The sequence below is a fragment of the Phycodurus eques genome, chromosome 14 (genome assembly GCF_024500275.1).
Source record: "Phycodurus eques isolate BA_2022a chromosome 14, UOR_Pequ_1.1, whole genome shotgun sequence".
Taxonomy (NCBI): domain Eukaryota; kingdom Metazoa; phylum Chordata; class Actinopteri; order Syngnathiformes; family Syngnathidae; genus Phycodurus; species Phycodurus eques.
The window spans coordinates 15,802,536-15,819,736 of NC_084538.1; the positions used below are offsets into that span (position 1 = coordinate 15,802,536).

A 17,201-nucleotide genomic window follows, 5' to 3' on the forward strand; every position below is an offset into this window, starting at 1 on the left:
AGTAAAGAAAAGGGTAAAATATGACTTAAATGAGCCAAATTCAATCAGTCACTCAAGAGTAATGTGATTTGTGTGCTGCTTATGTTTAATTGAATAAAGCAACAGGTAACAAGGCTGACATTGACATAAGAGTAGAAAGTTTAAGAATGAGAAATAGGAACAATTTCAGTCTTAAAATCCTGCCAGAATCATCATAAAAACGTATGAGCCCACTAGGCCTTTCATTGGTCGTAGTATAATGCACAATTAGCAGTGTAACCAATTTCACTGAGGTTCCCATACACATTACCTCCTCACTCCCCACGGAGAAGCACTTTCACACCCATGTTGAGGGGCAGTTAAAATTACACTCACTTGTTAAAATCCGCTTAATTGGAAACACACTGCACTGCACTAAATAATCACCTGCCAACAGGAAGGCCATCTTGTCTTCACGTCTGGTAGTTAAGCTTATAGACAAAATGAATTGGAATGAATGGCGAGGCGCTGTTAAATCCTGGAAACATGATATCCCTCAACTCCTCCATTATAAAGTGTCTGGGCTGTCTGGCTGTGGTTTGTTCGTACCCTATTAGAAACAATGGCTTAGGTTGTGTACAGATAGGTGTGTTATTATACACTGTGTCCATTGTGGTTTGAGTTGAGTAGATTAAATCCATGCAAACTTCCCAGTGCACAGCGCTTTATGGCACCAAGCTTACATGTCCTTGAGAGAGGCTGGAAAAAAACACTTTCACAAGGGGGACCGGCTGGTTTCGGGTACCACTGCAGTCCTTGCGCAGTCTAGTGCGTGTGTGTATGCGTGCATGCGTGTCTGTGTGTGTTTGTGTGTGTACTAGCGGTAGTAATGCACGCATTCCATTTGGGCTGTGGAATTGTATTAGCCCTCTGTGTTCTACAGTACTTTGAGTGCCACATCGACCACAAGAGAGAGCTTTGCTTTATGTTGGTAGCATGTTAGCAGATTGTATGATCATAATTAGCAGTGCTGTCAACGAGGTAATAATTTGAAATTTGTCTGTTATTGTATGTTGCAATTAATTCCATCTATGTGCCTCATAATTAGTTCATAAAGATAGAACAAAAAGAAAGGAAATTGGTGTTTGGTAGCCTTCTGTGTTGTAAGAATGCCTCTTGGCTTTGAACTGGTCCTACATTTGTAAGGAATATACATTTGTGGTATGAGCAGCAGAGCTGAGTATGTTGGTTGAAAAAGTGGCCAAATCTCTACCAATGCCAAACAGTTTATTTTCCTGTTACTATTGACTCGCAGTGGCTGTTGTAGCTTGAATGACGGCCTGTGTGAGACCCTCCTACACCTACTAATGAAAAACACATCGGAGTAGACGTTATATTTATTATATTTCTTTAAAATATATTGAATTATACAGCAATTAAATACAAAGTCAAATTAAGGTAATAAAGTCATCAGCCTGAACAGGGTAAGTGGTACGGTTAAAAAAAGACTTTGACAATTGTGTGTCTTCACTCAGGGAACCTGTACATTCCCAAATTAGTCTGGAACCAGACTTTTTAAAGGTGCCATATTTTGGCTATTTAGACCTCCATAGAGTGACTCTCTAACATGGTCTTAGTATACAAGTGTGAATTTCATTTCAAAAAGCACCCTGGTTTTGTCATACGAGTGTCCAGAAAAGGCCCCTCTGACAGCTGCTTCTGTGTGACACAGTTTTTTGTCTCTGCTTTGTTCAGATTTGGCTAAGACCGCCCCCTTTCCTCTGATTGGGACCCTCTGTGTAGAAGACCCACTTTTGAGAGCACACGTTTGTTATGTTGACAGCGTTGGCTTGGGAGCAGAAAGGGGAGGAGGAGATCTTTGCTAGCGATGGAGAAAAACTCGAGAAATTCAAATGTTCTGATCTCAGGCCCCGGCAGAAAAACGTCTGGAACTCAGGAATGTGTGGATGATTTTAATAGATTTTTCACATTTACTGAGGCACCATAGAGACAACATTACCCCCCAAAGACTAGAAAAAGTTGGTTTGGCAAAATATGTCCCCTTTAGAGGGGAACTAAACATCCACATTTTTAAAGCGAGAATACATTGTCTGTGTCAGCACTAGTAAAAACCCATTACCGTGATTAATATTGCATTCATGGAAAAATAATTAAATGGATTAATTTATCAGCGCAAGGGCAGCGCAAAGTTGGGCAAAATCATTTGCGGACTGGAAGTGTTGTTGAAGCACAAGTCTCGCCTTGCCTGCTAATACAGCACGCTATTGAAATGCGTCAACTGACAGATTGCAGTGAGTGATGAATTGAATGATTTGATCCCGTGTACCCCATGTTTGAGATGGAAAATATCAGAGGACGTCGAGGGAAGATTAAAAGCATTGTACATCAACTTCTTGATGTGAAAGAGATCCGCAAAAAGAAATCCAGATCGGCTCACAACTCAGAAAGTTCATATTGATGATGGGGTTTGTGATCATGTTTATTATTACTATTATTATTAAGCTTTAATCAAATATGTAGCTGGTCATTGCTGACTATTTACTTACTGTATAGATTTCTTCGTAAATAAATCAGGCAGGAACTGGTGACCATATGTCACATTCTCGCGAGTTTGAAAAAAACTAAAAATGGCAGACCCCATAAGTGAGTAGATGCGATGTTTTAAACATATTTTTTTTAAACAAATACTTCTTAGATTTAAGTAAATAGCAGCTGATAAAGAAGATATGCACATTTAAAATAGAAGGTTTTGACATCTTTGGTTTAGTTCCCTTTTAAGACGTACGGTATGTTAACACATTAGTCCATCTTTTATTCTTCTTCTTTCAGACATGCAAACACCAAAGGCATGAAAAAGGTGACAAAAAAAAAAACATTGTAAAGGGTGTCTGTGGGGATCCCCAGGCCCCCGCAGAGAATGTCTTTTAAAATTTTAACATAAATTAAGCAAGTCACTGATGGTGTAGTGGTACACTCGCCTGACAGTGTGGGTTCAGTTTCCACTCAGTGATGGTGTGAATGTGAGTGCGAATGGTTGTCCGTGTCTATATGTGGCCTGCGACTGACTGGCGACCTGTTCAGGGTGTAGTCTGCCTTTCGCCCGAAGTCAGCTGGGATAGGCTCCAGCGCCCTGTGACCCTAACCAGGATAAGAGGTGTTGACAATGGATGGATGGCTGGATAAATTAAGCAATCTGGAAGGCAATAAGGCAAAAAAATATATAATAATAAAAAAGATTTCCTTCACGCATAAAAAATGATTTATACCGTTGATGTACAAATTTAAGATTAAAATTAAACTTGCCTTATTTCTTTGCTTTTTTTTGTTCTGGCCTCCAAGTTGAGCCAGGCCCATCTCCACTTGCACCTGATGCCTGCTTCAAGCTGTGCCACATGAATAGCATCATCCTCTTTAAGCACTCTCATTCTGGAAAAGAATTGACTAAAATCATTGTCTGTTTCATTTCATTCTTCACTATTACCAACTTCAAAGGCCAATCACAAAAGCATCATCCAGGAAAATATTAAGTACAATATTTTTCTGTATTTATTGTCCATTTCTGAATTTAAAGTTAGTTCATTCTGTGTTGTGACATAATTCCTAACATCGCTCCATCGCTTAATACATTTAACATTAACATCCGTAAACTAATTAGATAATTGTAGCCGCGTTTCCTAATTAATACAAGATATACTAGCGGATCAACTCTTGTCACCGATGTTACGTGTGCTTCGCGGTTCCGCTGGGACCGCAACCAGGGCCACGACTCGCAGCATCTCAACACTAAAATACAAAAGACCAGCGCAACAAATACGACACTGGCTGATCTGATGAGCAAAAATGAAACGTAAGAATAGCAATAGAGGATGTCTGCTCCAGAGGTGGGTAGAGTAGCCAAATATTGTACTCAAGAGTACTGTTACTTGACAATAATGTGACTCAAGTAAAAGTAAACAGTAGTCCTCCAAAGAATTACTTGAGTCAAAGTAAAAATTATGCAGTGAAATTATTACTCAAGTACTGAATAAATAGCGAGTAACTTCGGATTTTTTTTTAACCACAGCATGAACGTCAACACCTGGATAATGTGGTTCCAAGTTGAGCTTTTGAAGCATGTGAACGGTGGATACTGTTTACTACTACTAATAATTACAATAATAATAATGATAATGACAATCATAGTTTTCTCCGGGTACTCCGGTTTCCTCCCACATCCCAAAAACATGCATGGTAGGTTGCTTGAAGACTCAAAATTGCCCGTAGGTGTGAATGTGTGCTCGAATGGTTGTTTGTTTCAATGTGCCCTGCGATTGGCTGGCGACCAGTTCAGGGTGTGCCCTGCCTCTCGCCCGAAGATAGCTGGGATAGGCTCCAGTACGCACACGACCCTTGTGAGACTAAAGCGGTACAGAAAATGGATGGATGATAATAATAATAATACAATTTGCATGTGCTTCACACATTTAAACAAGCTTAACGGAGATGTAGAAGTCGACCAGTAAGTAATTTGGGAATGTCGCATCTGACTTCATACAACACAATGACCAAAGGGGATCGTAACAAAAGTGGCGCATGACATTTGTAATAGAAGTAAAATGTACAGCATGTATTGAACTGTATGGATGATGCACCAATATACGTATCTTCCTACCATTTTCCACAATGAACAGGTTGTGTAAATGGTGATCGCCAACGAACCAATAAATACAGCCTAATACGTATCTGTGGGCGAAGACACTGGTGTGTGATTTTAGATTTTCAGGTCAAAGAGTCACAGAAAGTAGGAAGTCTATCCCAGCTGACTGGTTACCAACAAATTTCAGGTACACATTTATATAAATATAATATTGATTTCATTAGTTGTTATCATGTAAATGTATCAGTGTAAATGTAATGCAGAGTGAAAAAAACTCCCAGAGGACTGAACAGAGAGTAATGATGGGAAGACGCGAGGGGTTTGGTGCAGCATCACTGCTCCTCTCCTCATTTGTCGATTCATTTGCTGAGGCTATGGGTTGAACAATGTGATTTATACATCACATTAGATGAGGCCATAAAGTTTCTGAGAAATAAAAAAAGAAAGGACGAAAAAGACTGACAGCATGGTGTACAAATGGTGAGCATGTATGCCTCACAGTTCTGATTTTTGGGGTTTGAACCTTGGCTCTGACCTTTCTGTGTGGAGTTTGCATGCATGTTCCCCCTGTGCTTGCCTGGGTTTTGTCCCGGTAGTGTCCCCCCGCTATGTACGTATTTTGCAGATTTTTAAGCGATCATCCTGAAATTAGAATTATTGGACCGCAACATGCTGGACAGCACTGAGGTCTACTTGAAGAGATCCAGCATAATCAACAGCAGGAAGAAGCACCAGAAATATACTATACTGATTTACATTAGTCTGTCTATACCGTTTTGCATCATATGTTAGCATTAAGGCAGATACAGTGGAGGAAATAATTATTTGATCCCTCACTGATTTTGTAAGTTTACCCACTGGCGAAGACATGAACGGTCTATAATTTTAATTAGACTTTACACCGATGTGATCGGCCTGATCGGTATAGGCCGATAATTAGCATTTTATGCTGATTGGCTTTATTGTCATAATTCGCCGATCCGATCAATGACGCCATTGATCGGCGCCGCATAAGACATTTACTCCGCGTCGCCATCGTGTACGGTATATTTGAATCCAAAAGCTGGTTTATTTTTAGCCTCGTCGCGTGTCCTTTGATATAGTACTGTAACTATCTGACAGCCCAAAAAGTTATTAAAAAAAAAACACGTAATGCCGGGCTGGATCAGACTACCTCGCCATCGTGCAAAGTATATTTGAATCCAAAAGCTAGTTTATTTTTGCCTTGTCGCGTGTCTTTTGGCGTAGTCCTGTAAAAAAACAACACCAGCGGTGTGGAACAGACAACACGTCAGAAACAGACAACCCGGATCAGACTACAAGACAAATTTCGTCAGACTACTGCAATAAAATCTTGTATTCCGATACCACCGTATCCCGTCTTTTACGGTCACTGGGCTTTATCTTGTCAACTCAAACGCGACCGGATACACTCGTTACCACGGCCACGACAACAACAATCGATCGCGTCGTGTGTATTAGAAGAACATAATGGGGGGAAACGTGAGCTGGTGGGCACCGATGCTCGGGAGAGGACTTTAATTCAAGGCTTGCTTGAGGTATGTTCACGGACTTTCAATACGATACGGCTCGCAAGCAGTCAACAAAACGTTATGTAGCCAAGCAAGCTAGTGCTAGCACTAACGGTTGTACCGGCGCTCTGTCGAATCATGCTCTAAAGCAGTGATTTCCAACCTTTATGGAGCGAAGGCAAAATGTCACGGCACTCCAACAAACAAAAATGTCACAAAACGTAGATACACAGTAATTACTGTATGTACGTCCTGCCATCTAATAGAAGAGCATTTATTAGTTCAGTCTGTCACTATGCCTCACTGGCATCAATAGAGGAACAAAGGTACATTATTTCATGGAAATGAATCATTTTTTGAGCAGTTAAGTAAAATTTGATAATTTTCTGTGGTGCACCGGAAAATCGCTCATGGCACACTGGTTGGGAATCACTGCTCTAAAGTTTTGGTGTGTGTGAAGTAATTTAATTACAGTAAGTGAGCACCCATTATTTTTGTCATGTTGTAATTTAACCTGACTGATTAGAATACATGACCTGACAAGAGAATATTTTTGAAGATACTCAGTATACAGTACATAAGTATATACAGTAAATGAACTAGCCATTTAAATAGACACATTGCTCCATCTTGTGATCGGATCGGTGATCGGTTATTGTTTTTTTTTAAACTCGCTGATCGGCCCCATAAATCCTATCGTGTAAAGCCTAATTTTAATGCTAAGTGTATTTTAACAGGGAGAGACAGAATAGCAAAAAGGAAATCTCGAAAATCACATAAAACAAAAGATTCAAATTATTTTGCAATTCATTGAGGGAAATAAGTATTTGACCTGCTATCAAAACATTATTTGGTACTTGGTGGCGAACCCCTTGTTGGACAGTACGGAGGTCAGATGTTTCTTGTAGTTGATCACCAGGTTTGCACACATCTGGGAGGAATTTTGGACCAATCCTCTTTGTAGATCCTCTCCAAATCCTTCAGGTTTCGAGGCTGTGCCTTGTCAACTCGTAGCTTCAGCTCCCTCCACAGATTTTCTATGGGATTTAGGTCTGGAGACTGGCTACGCCACTCCATGAACTTAATGTGCTTCTTCTTTAGTCACTCTTTCATTTCCTTGGCTGTGTGCTTTGGGTCATCGTCGTGCTGGAAGCCCCATTCACGACCCATTTTAAGTTTTCTGGCTGAGAGAAGGTGGTTGTGACCCAGGATTTCACGGTACAAGGCTCCATCCATATTTCCCTCAATGCGGTGAAGTTGACTTGTCCCCTTTGCAAAGAAACACCCCCAAAGCATAATGCTTCCACCACCAAACCTGTTGGTGGGTATGGTGTTCTTGGGGTCATAGTCTGAATTCCTCCTCCTCATCTGACCACATCACCTTCTCCCAATCATTCTAGGAATTATTCAGGTGTTCATGGGCAAACTTTGGACGGGCCTGCACATCTGCCTTCTTGAGAAGGGGGAGCTTACAGGTGCTGGAGGATTTTCATGTTTAATGTTTGGTTTAAGCTTTTTCTTGGTGACAGTGGCCCCAGCTGCCTTCAGATCATTAACAAGCTCCTCCCGTGTCGTTCTGGGCTGATGCCTTACATTTCTCATGATCATTGATACCCCATGTGGAGAAATCTTGCGAGGGAGACATTTTATGTTCATCCCGGCTCCGACTGTCCGCATGTCGAAGTGTCCTTGGGCAAGACACTGAACCCTAATTTGCGTCGCAATATAAGTAAAATGACAAAAATATATGAAAAATAGTTGTTTTTTTTTTTAGACGGCCTCTCATTATTGTGGATTTTCACCTATTGTGTGCTGAACGATGGTTCACTAGACTCCAGTTTTCGCCCACATTCCAAAAACATGCATGGTAGGTTAACTGAGGATCCTAAATTCATAGGTGTCAATGTGAAATGGTTGTTTCTTTGAATGTTCCCTGCGATTGGCACGTGATCAGTCCAATATGTACCCACGGCACCTCTCGCGGCAAGTCAGCTGGAGTATTGTCCAGGACAGCCGCAACCAGAAGATGGAAAACGGCCAAGACCAGCTGAAAATGTACAGACAGTAGTGCAAGTAAGAGAGCACAGAGGGAATATCCTCTCCATCGTCACTAGGTCATGGACTTCTCAACCTCCAGATACACATGCACGCATGCATGCACACACACGCACACACACACACTGGAGTGACATCTGCTGTCAATAGACCCTGTCACACTGCACTCTCTCTTGGGTCCACCGGTCACAGATGTTCTCAGTGAGGTCCTTCCCTTCCCTGACTCTTTGACAGAGTTCAGACAATTCGGTCCCAGTGAGACAAGGAAACAGTGTGCTTCTATTTAACAGGACAGCAGATATCTGTATTCTCTCTCCAGTTTAATATACTGTATACAGCCCTAGATGCAGACTTGGCTGTTTTTTAGTCTCTAGAAATGTAAGCACTCTGCATAAAATGACTTTAATTCCTAAATGGTAAAAGCCATATTTTTGTGAAAACTCCTATATTTAAGATGAAAGTCTTAACTTTAATTTAGTCTCTTTCACACACATGCACGCACATGTGCGCGTGCGCACATACACACACACACGCGCACACAAAGTAATGGTATGCAAAGGAGATTTATTTAGTGTCAGTAAATGGGAGAAAACGAAAGATTTGTAGGTTACGTGTTGTGTACAAGGGTATTAAATAATAAGAACAGTATGTACAAAAAGGGAGGAAAGTGTGTCTATCATGTTTAAGTAGGTGTTATGTACGAGGGCGATTGCGTGGTTTAAAAGTCAAATGCGAATAAATGTACATGTGTGTGTGTGTGTACGTGTCTCAACAATCATCAATATCACCCACAAGGGTCCCCCCCAGCTACCTCGCTGATGGGGATTAAACATTCATGAGCATGTTTATTAATGACCAGCAGGCATCAGGGTTCTCTCGCACTCTCCCTCTCTCTCACACACACACACACACACACACACACACAGAACAGATTGCAGGAGCGGCAGGAAGTAGGTTTGAAAGCAGCACCAATAGTGTCAAATGTGTTCACTTGTGAAGGAAGATAAGATTTGTACCAACGTTTAAAACATAAACACTCCAACTAAGAACAACAAGGACTTACTGTACGTATGTGTGTATAAAATATAGAAGTAAGTACGGATATTTACTGTTGGATTTAGCTCCACTGGTTCATTTTTATTACAGTAACAAGGACATACTGTATCATATAATAAAAATAATTATGGAATACATTCTGAAATTAAAAAAATTAAGTAGATTTTATCTTAAAATCAGTATATCTAGAGTGGCACAGACTAAAAAATATGGTGTGCATAAACCACTGATTGCTAACAAGAGCATACCATGTCTGCTTTTAGGGAGGGGCACGTCTTTTCTTTTTTTTTTAAACCCCCCCAAATCTTTGATTACGCGGGGATAAACCGCCAATAAGCGTTTTTGGGTGTGTCTAAAACGGCGCCACGTAACACACTTTGGAGTCCGACGTGAGTCACCTCTCCCCAATATAAAAGAACTTGAGCGCCTTTGTTCACATCAGCCATGATCAGGCGCAAATGCGATGTGCAGTTAGCTAGCTAGCTATGCCTACACCCCGAAAACACATCTTTCCTTCGGATAGTTTGTTGCCGTGTCTGCTTTAGAGCGCATCATTGTCGGTCATGAGTGTGAGAGCCTCACGGAAAGTATGCGGAAGAGCGAGAGGGAAAAAAAGTCTCACTTGAAAGCGAGCGAGTGGAACGGGGCTTCGGGCTGTTGTGGCCACTTTAGAGCGCCTCATTGTCAAGGCGGGCAAAAGCCGGTGGGATATAGTATTCCAGCCACCGAAAGTTTTCAATATGTTTTTGCGACTCAGACATGCAGTTATGTGTAGGCATAAGAAAGATGCCAGATGAAGTAGCATCCATTTTTCCAGGTCGTTGAAGTGGTATTTGAAGTCGAGCAGGCCGTGGGTTCAGCGCATTCAGCGGACATGCCCATAGCTTCGCAGAATGGAGAAAACAGCTTCATTTTTCACAATTTTGAAGCCTCATTTTATACAGTATACTAAAATTTGTCAGGGCTGTTAACAACTGTTCTCTGTTGTGTGTCTAATTTAGAACACATTTGTTTTATATTTTACATGGACTTCAATAGTTTTGTCCCGAAAACATCTACTATGGTGTACTATTATTTCCTCTTTTACGATCACTGGGGCTGGGGGTTGCTTAACAGCAGATGAGGAGAGGCCTTGGCAGAATAGAATAACACATTGCAATAATCCATCTTTTTTCTATTGTGCTTGTCCTCATTAGGGTTGCGGGTAAACTGTCTTTTATCTCATTAAACACAGGACTTTTTTTTTTTTTTTTTTAAAACAGATTTAGGATTAAGACCAGTAGGACTAGCAGTAGTACAATAATGACAGCGTCCTCAATTGTTTTTGTAGCTCCCCGTGAACAGGGATAATTTTGACAATGCTGTCAACTTTTCAAAAATGCAAAAACTTTTTTAAGGGTTAGCAGGGCCATCATGCATGAACTAGCACTAGCACAAACAACCGTCCTCTCTGCCCTTGCCTCTAAGCCACATTTAAAACATCATTCTTTGACATTTTAAATGAATGGCTAAGATGGAGCTGGCAACCAATCTGCCCATTATAACTGATTTAGAAGCTGTCATTTTAGGGGGAAGAAAAAGTCACAGTGTCACTTTAATTTCTGCTTGTTTCTTTTTATGATAATCTAAAAACAGACAAAGGAATCTCTCTGTAGTGGGATCCAAACAATACACATGATTTAAAATTGATTTAATGGTGAAAGAAAAACAAAATACAAAGATTGCTTAACATCGTGCTGCACTAATTTGTTTGAACTCAGTGGCAAATATTGCAGTTGTTGTTCGCCTGATGAGGTAACTGATTACGATCTTTGTGAAATTAAACGAAACATGAAAACAAAAACAACATTTCTTAATATGTACATGAAAAAGTATAAGATTGCAAGACAATTTGATGACAGACAATGAAGATGTCACTGAGTGTTGGCTTCTTATACAGGAGTCCCACATTTATGATGGTCTCGACCGATGGCGTTTTGTGGTTGCAAACTAGTTATGAATTAAATTGCACCCCTTTCGGTGCTCAAACCAAACACCGTAGTAAATGAAGGACCTGTTCTCCTTTTGTGTTACTGTTTTACATTTGATCGTTTCATATTAATGGCCTTTAAGTTTAGGGCCGAAATGATGAATCGAATAACTCAAATAATTCAATCTGAAAAAAAGTTTGACGTAAAACCAGCACTTCAAAACATTGCAAAGACAATTTTTCAACATGGACTAATGTCACTCCGGATGCACACCATGGCGGCTAGAAAGGACGACACAGTCCATAAAAGACAGTAAATGTGCAAAAATAAAGATTATTTGACACTTAAAAAGAAGATAAAGTGCAATGTGTCCTCTGCAAAGCAGAACTATCTTACGAACGTGATCGCTGACACATGGCTAGCTAATTTTATATAGCCTATCACTGCTAGTTAGGCTAGACACAGCAGCCAGTGCGCCTTTAATGACTTTACTGAACAAAAGAAACACGTTACAAGCACATTCATACACGAGCTTCTTTTGCCCGCAACTGATGCCCAGTCACTCAACATGCAGACTGGCTAACAGTTAGCCAGCTGCCAACCTCAGCCAACAACAGCCAACTACACTCTCGTTCGCTGATGCACACGGCACTCACCAAGCCAGGCCCCACCTTTAAAAGCCACACACATTAAAAGTCACGGATACTACTGTACAATGTAGAGTGTTAGGATAGTGACCACCAGTGGAAAATAATATCTGCACTTCACATGCACTTTATTATCATATTAAGTGTTTGTATTGTTATTCAATAATGCAGAACATTTTCCTTCGATTATAATAATAAGATAATAGCTAGAATACTTAGTTCTGACAATGCGTGAGCATAGGTTAATGATAAAGACTAATCCTCCTATATCCAAATTCAGTCAAATTTAGATTTGATCAAAGATCAATTTTATTGGTCAGTCCCCAAGCAGGTCTGTTATCTATCCAGCTATACAAATTATGGACCAATCAAAAGTGTTTGAAATGGCTTGATGGTTTTGGAGTTTGTTTTTTATTTTTTTCGTCCGATGGCATGGTTTCGTAGGAACGGAACCCCATCGTAAACCAAGGATCCCTGTAAAGTATTGTAAAATTATTTATGAAAGATAAGTGATTCAATTGCAGGGGGGAATGTGTACTAAGAAACTATACCAGGGGTGGGCAAAGTGTGGCCTGTGGGCCACATGGCTCAATCCATTTATTAATCCGGCCCACGAAATATTTTATTATCAAGAGTGATTTAATATTTGTTGAATTAATTGAAAAATGTTTCCCCTAAAATTCTTGAATTAAAATGTATTTATCAAGTTATCAAATACAGTAATTTGTTAATTGATTCATTGTAAATAATACTTCAGTGTACCTTACATTTAACTTTTTCATAATTGTTTTTGCTAAAGAATTGTTAATTACATTAAACAATATAAAAAAACATTCATTCATCCAGCCATCCATCCATTTTCTGTACCGCGTATCCTCAATAGGGTCTATCTTTGGGCGAGAGGCGGGGTACACCCTGAACTGGTCGCCAGCCAAAAAAAACATTCATTATTAAAGATTTGACAATTTCACATACATACACATACCATACACTTTTTTTTTTTTTTTTTTACCTCATCTAGGACCTGGCAAATTTGTCCGTTTTAAAAATCAAATCAAAATGTTTGCGACTAAATTTGTGTAGAATGTTCTGGGTATAGCTGCCCACTTAGCCAAATTATTGTGCATTAGAAACTCTGCCTATCAAGAAGTGAAAAAATTATACATGCAATGCTGTTGATTTAGAGTATGTTGTGCCACCAAACTGATGCAATTTTTGGTTTCTATTCATGTTTTATACAATCACACAGAAAAGTAATTTCTGAAAGGACAACAACTGAGATTACATTGCAGAATGCCAGCTTCATCACACTAACAATTCGGCATGAGAAGTGTGGAATGAGTTGCTATAGTTTCAATTTAATTCCACGTGCGTCTGTTATACACACTTGCCAGTGAATCTCAGGGGAGCTTCTTTTTAGTATCGTAAACAAACAGGCAGACATCGACAAGGCCTGAAGGTCCTTAAATTACTAGCTAGCAGCTTCAACCATGCTGTCACACGGTGCAAGAAGGTAGGAAGGGGGTAAAAGAGAAGCACAGTCATTGCACTTCATGGAAAACAATGAGGCTTGTTTTTGGGGGGCGGCAGATGAAACAGGTGTCACAGCTGCAGATGTTGCTGAGTCAGCTTTTTAATGAGCAGCTTTTTATGAGGTTTTTCTACAGGAAGAACCTTAAATGTCTGCTCTTTATTAAGGAGGATGTGTGAGGAAGGCCTCTTGCAGCGGTGTGTAAAAATCCGCCTGGTGACACATCAGAGTACGGGAGGGTATTCATGGACTCAAATCGCCCCCACCACCCCTCATTTATTTCCACACACAATGTGGTGTGCTGGGGCTTGCTCAGCATCTCCCCCCCAACCAACAGACACACATATTCCACATTTAATAAGCTCTCGTCACCCAGATAACAATTGCAGTGAAAATCAGCATTTTGCCTCCCTGACAACAACTTCATGTCGATTTTCCCAGCCTCATCACTACATCTCCTAACTGTCGCAACCTTTGAACTTCCCCTCACTCACCCTGTGTGTGATGAGAGTCCGAGATGAGAATCAGTGCTCCTTCAGAGCTTGATTAGACAGAGAAAACACACTGACACACATAATACAATGCACATTACATGTGGACTTTTAATTAATATGTGGACACTAGTTGACCTGATTGAACAGCCTTGATATCAAATGTATTTTATGGAATGAAACACATATTGGCACCCAGTAGTGGAGGCTACTAATGCAGGCCTAATTTATTTGTTCTCTAGGAAACAAAAACACTACAGTCAGTGAACGGCCAAAATATTGCGGTTCATCTTTCACACCCTCGCTATATTGCGGATTTTTAAACGATCATTCTTATTTTTTTTTTTGTACGTTTTTGCAGCATACAATTTACCTTGCAACGTGAGTCAAGAGGAGACAGCTGGTAAAGCCCATCCATGGATAATATGTTAAGCGGTAAATTTTTGTTTAAAATCTTTTTTGAAAAGCCTCTTCCAAACAATGTTAACAAAGGTAAAAGACATCAGTCCTAAAACGTGTATGCACCCTTGTTTACACAATTGAGACTGATTCAGGTTGCATTGTGACAACCGCTGAACCACTGCCAACACACAAACATTAACGTGCACAGAGGTGAGGTATTTTGTGACAGGCCTTTAAACCACTAATAAAACACGCTCACTGGTATGTAAATACACAGTGGCTTGGCAAACACAGGCAGTTATAACACGGTGTTAAAAAGCTTCGAATGTGTGCCAAAAGATGATTACATGAACGACACAAATTAAAGTTGTGATCTTTTCTGTGCGTCAATTGTGTCAATCTGATATCTCACAGTATGACATCCTGTAACATGTATTTAATGTCATATGAATTCATTCAAATAACTTTAAAAAACACCTGTTTTCTCACTAAGTGTCCCATCTCGGCAGCATGGTGAGAAAGCGGTGAGCACATTTGTCCCAAAGTCATGTGGTTCTGAGTTTGAATTTGAGCGAGGGCCTTCCTGTGCGGTGTTTGCATGTTTGTAAAAAGTCCTTCTCAGCAGTTGCATGAGAGAAGCGCCCACTAAAACCTCTGTGTGATTTGAACCAGTGTGACAAGTGGATATTAAGTGTGCTGCTATTCTTTATCATTTGTGCATTTTATTCCGGAATGTCAGAGACTTTTTATCAAAAAGAAATTCACAATGTCGCTTTTACCCCCCGAGGGTGTATCCCGCCTCTCGCCCAAAGTCAGCTGTGACGCATGACCCCAATGAGGTAAGCGATAGCTACACCATACGTTCTTAAGTACAGTTCAGATGTATTTAACTTTTAAGTACACTAGAATACATTTGCATTTAATCTTTAGAAAGTTTACATATCGTATCTTTTTTTTAACCTACGGTATATTTTAATTGAATCAATAAGAACACTGTTTTATTCCTGTATTTACACACATTGCTAATGTTTAAAGAACTTCAAACTGTGTGTAATGTGGTGTTCCAGTGGCTTACAATGAATCTACTTTTTTAGGAATAAAACCACTGCTGCTTTTTGATGATCACTTTGACCAACTACAAAGTAATGACATACTTTGCCCACCACATAATTTTTATGGCCCACTAGGACGAATTAAGTGTGTACTGCATGTTTTTTTTACTAAATAGATTCTTTTCCCCATTGATGTGAATTTTTTAAATTATTTTATTCACTTTTCACATATTACTAGCATTTTTCCCTACTAAATCTCTTTCCATAATGTTGAGGTGACATCTATTTACATAGTTTGATAACAGCCTTCTGAGGGAAACCATAACAACGCTGAAGTCCGTGAAGAAAATGAGTTTAAGACCCCTGTTCTAGAGTAATATTCCCGAATCTTTATTGAGCTAAGTCACATATATTACATAAGAACGCTATCACAGCACCCGGGCTTTGTACCTTTCCTCATCTAATGGAAGAGCATTTAATTGTTCTGCAGGTCACTATTCATCACTGGCATACAGTATATGGATGAACAAATATACAATATTTGGAAATTAATCATTTTCCAACCAACTACAAGTAATGTATCTTTGTTTATCTATGCCAAGGATCTGTAGTGAGAAACAGAACAATTCCACTTCCACTGGATGCCAATTAATGTGTATCCACTTTTGTGACAGTTTTGTTTAGTGGTGTCCCATAGGATTTGTCGAATGTAAAATATATGCTTTGGCTCAATAAAGGTTGGGAAACTGCTGGTTCTGATAATCCTAGCAGAGGCTCCAGCAGAGAGTTTTAAACACCCCCATGGTGGTGAATAATTGCTGGAACTAAGATAGAGGATTCCTCTCTCCTGTATGCAGAATGATGGATGCTCCAGCAAACGTCCTCGCCTGTTCTCCAGACTAGGGATGATGATGATATGGATATACTGCAACGCGGCTGCTGTTACTCAACTAATCGAAAGCTTGAATCAATTAAGAATGTGGCGAGCAAAACAAAAGGGCTGCGGAACATTCCCAACCAAAAGAAGCTCAATCCATTTATCACACAATCCTTAGAGTTATACAAATGATTAATGTCAGCGATGCAGTTTTCTATACCTTATCATACTAAAGAATTGTGTGGAGACACCATTTCTTTCACAGTAATGGCTGTCTGCTACATGGTACCACACTGACCTCTAACGGTCAAACCAGGAAATGATTCTGCAAGAGGCCAGTGGCTTCTTTTCACTTCAGCAGCTCTGCTGTGAGAATGCGCCAGTCAAGACCTATTTCAAACGCAGTCAACTACAGATCTTCATCCACGTTAACTTCCTGCCTTAGTTCATTTGCTCAATCTACTCTAAACCATCAGTGTCACTGCCTCGTCATGAGCAGGTAGTAAATCATTTCACTTTCTCATTACGTCTTAAGGCTCCCATCAATTACCTGCCTGCATATAGGTTATAATTGCACTGTTTTATTAAAGTGCTACCTACACTAATGACGGCACCGGAGCACTATAGCACTCTGCTATATAATCTAATCACTTAACTCATTCCAATACGTTTTATAGGGGAAAAAAAAGTATACAACTCACATTTGGAAAGGATTTATCTAGTTGACTAATTGTTTTGAGGTATTACAGATTTATGGAAGAACTTTGACAAAGGGAGCCACAAATTTGAATTTTTGATGATGTATCTGCTATATATATACTTTTTGTGTGGCTTTAAGGGTAGGAACTCCAAATAAATGAATCTTCCTCTACCACTGTGTGTTATTTAAACTAATCCCATTGTTTCCTTATTATAGCATGCCGGGCCATTACAAGTATAGAGGGCCTTGTGGTCCGAATGAATGCTGGCTCAG

General features: G+C 39.9%; 1 protein-coding gene across 1 annotated transcript in view; it reads right to left on the reverse strand.

Annotated features, from left to right (window-relative positions):
* Positions 1-3,290: 3,290 nt before the first annotated feature.
* The window catches only part of scaf8 (SR-related CTD-associated factor 8), a 62,848-nt gene continuing 48,937 nt past the window's right edge, over positions 3,291-17,201 (reverse strand). The window contains exon 21 of the mRNA XM_061696539.1: positions 3,291-3,405. The gene's annotated coding sequence lies outside the window, so the exon portion shown is untranslated. The remainder of the gene's footprint in view (positions 3,406-17,201) is intronic.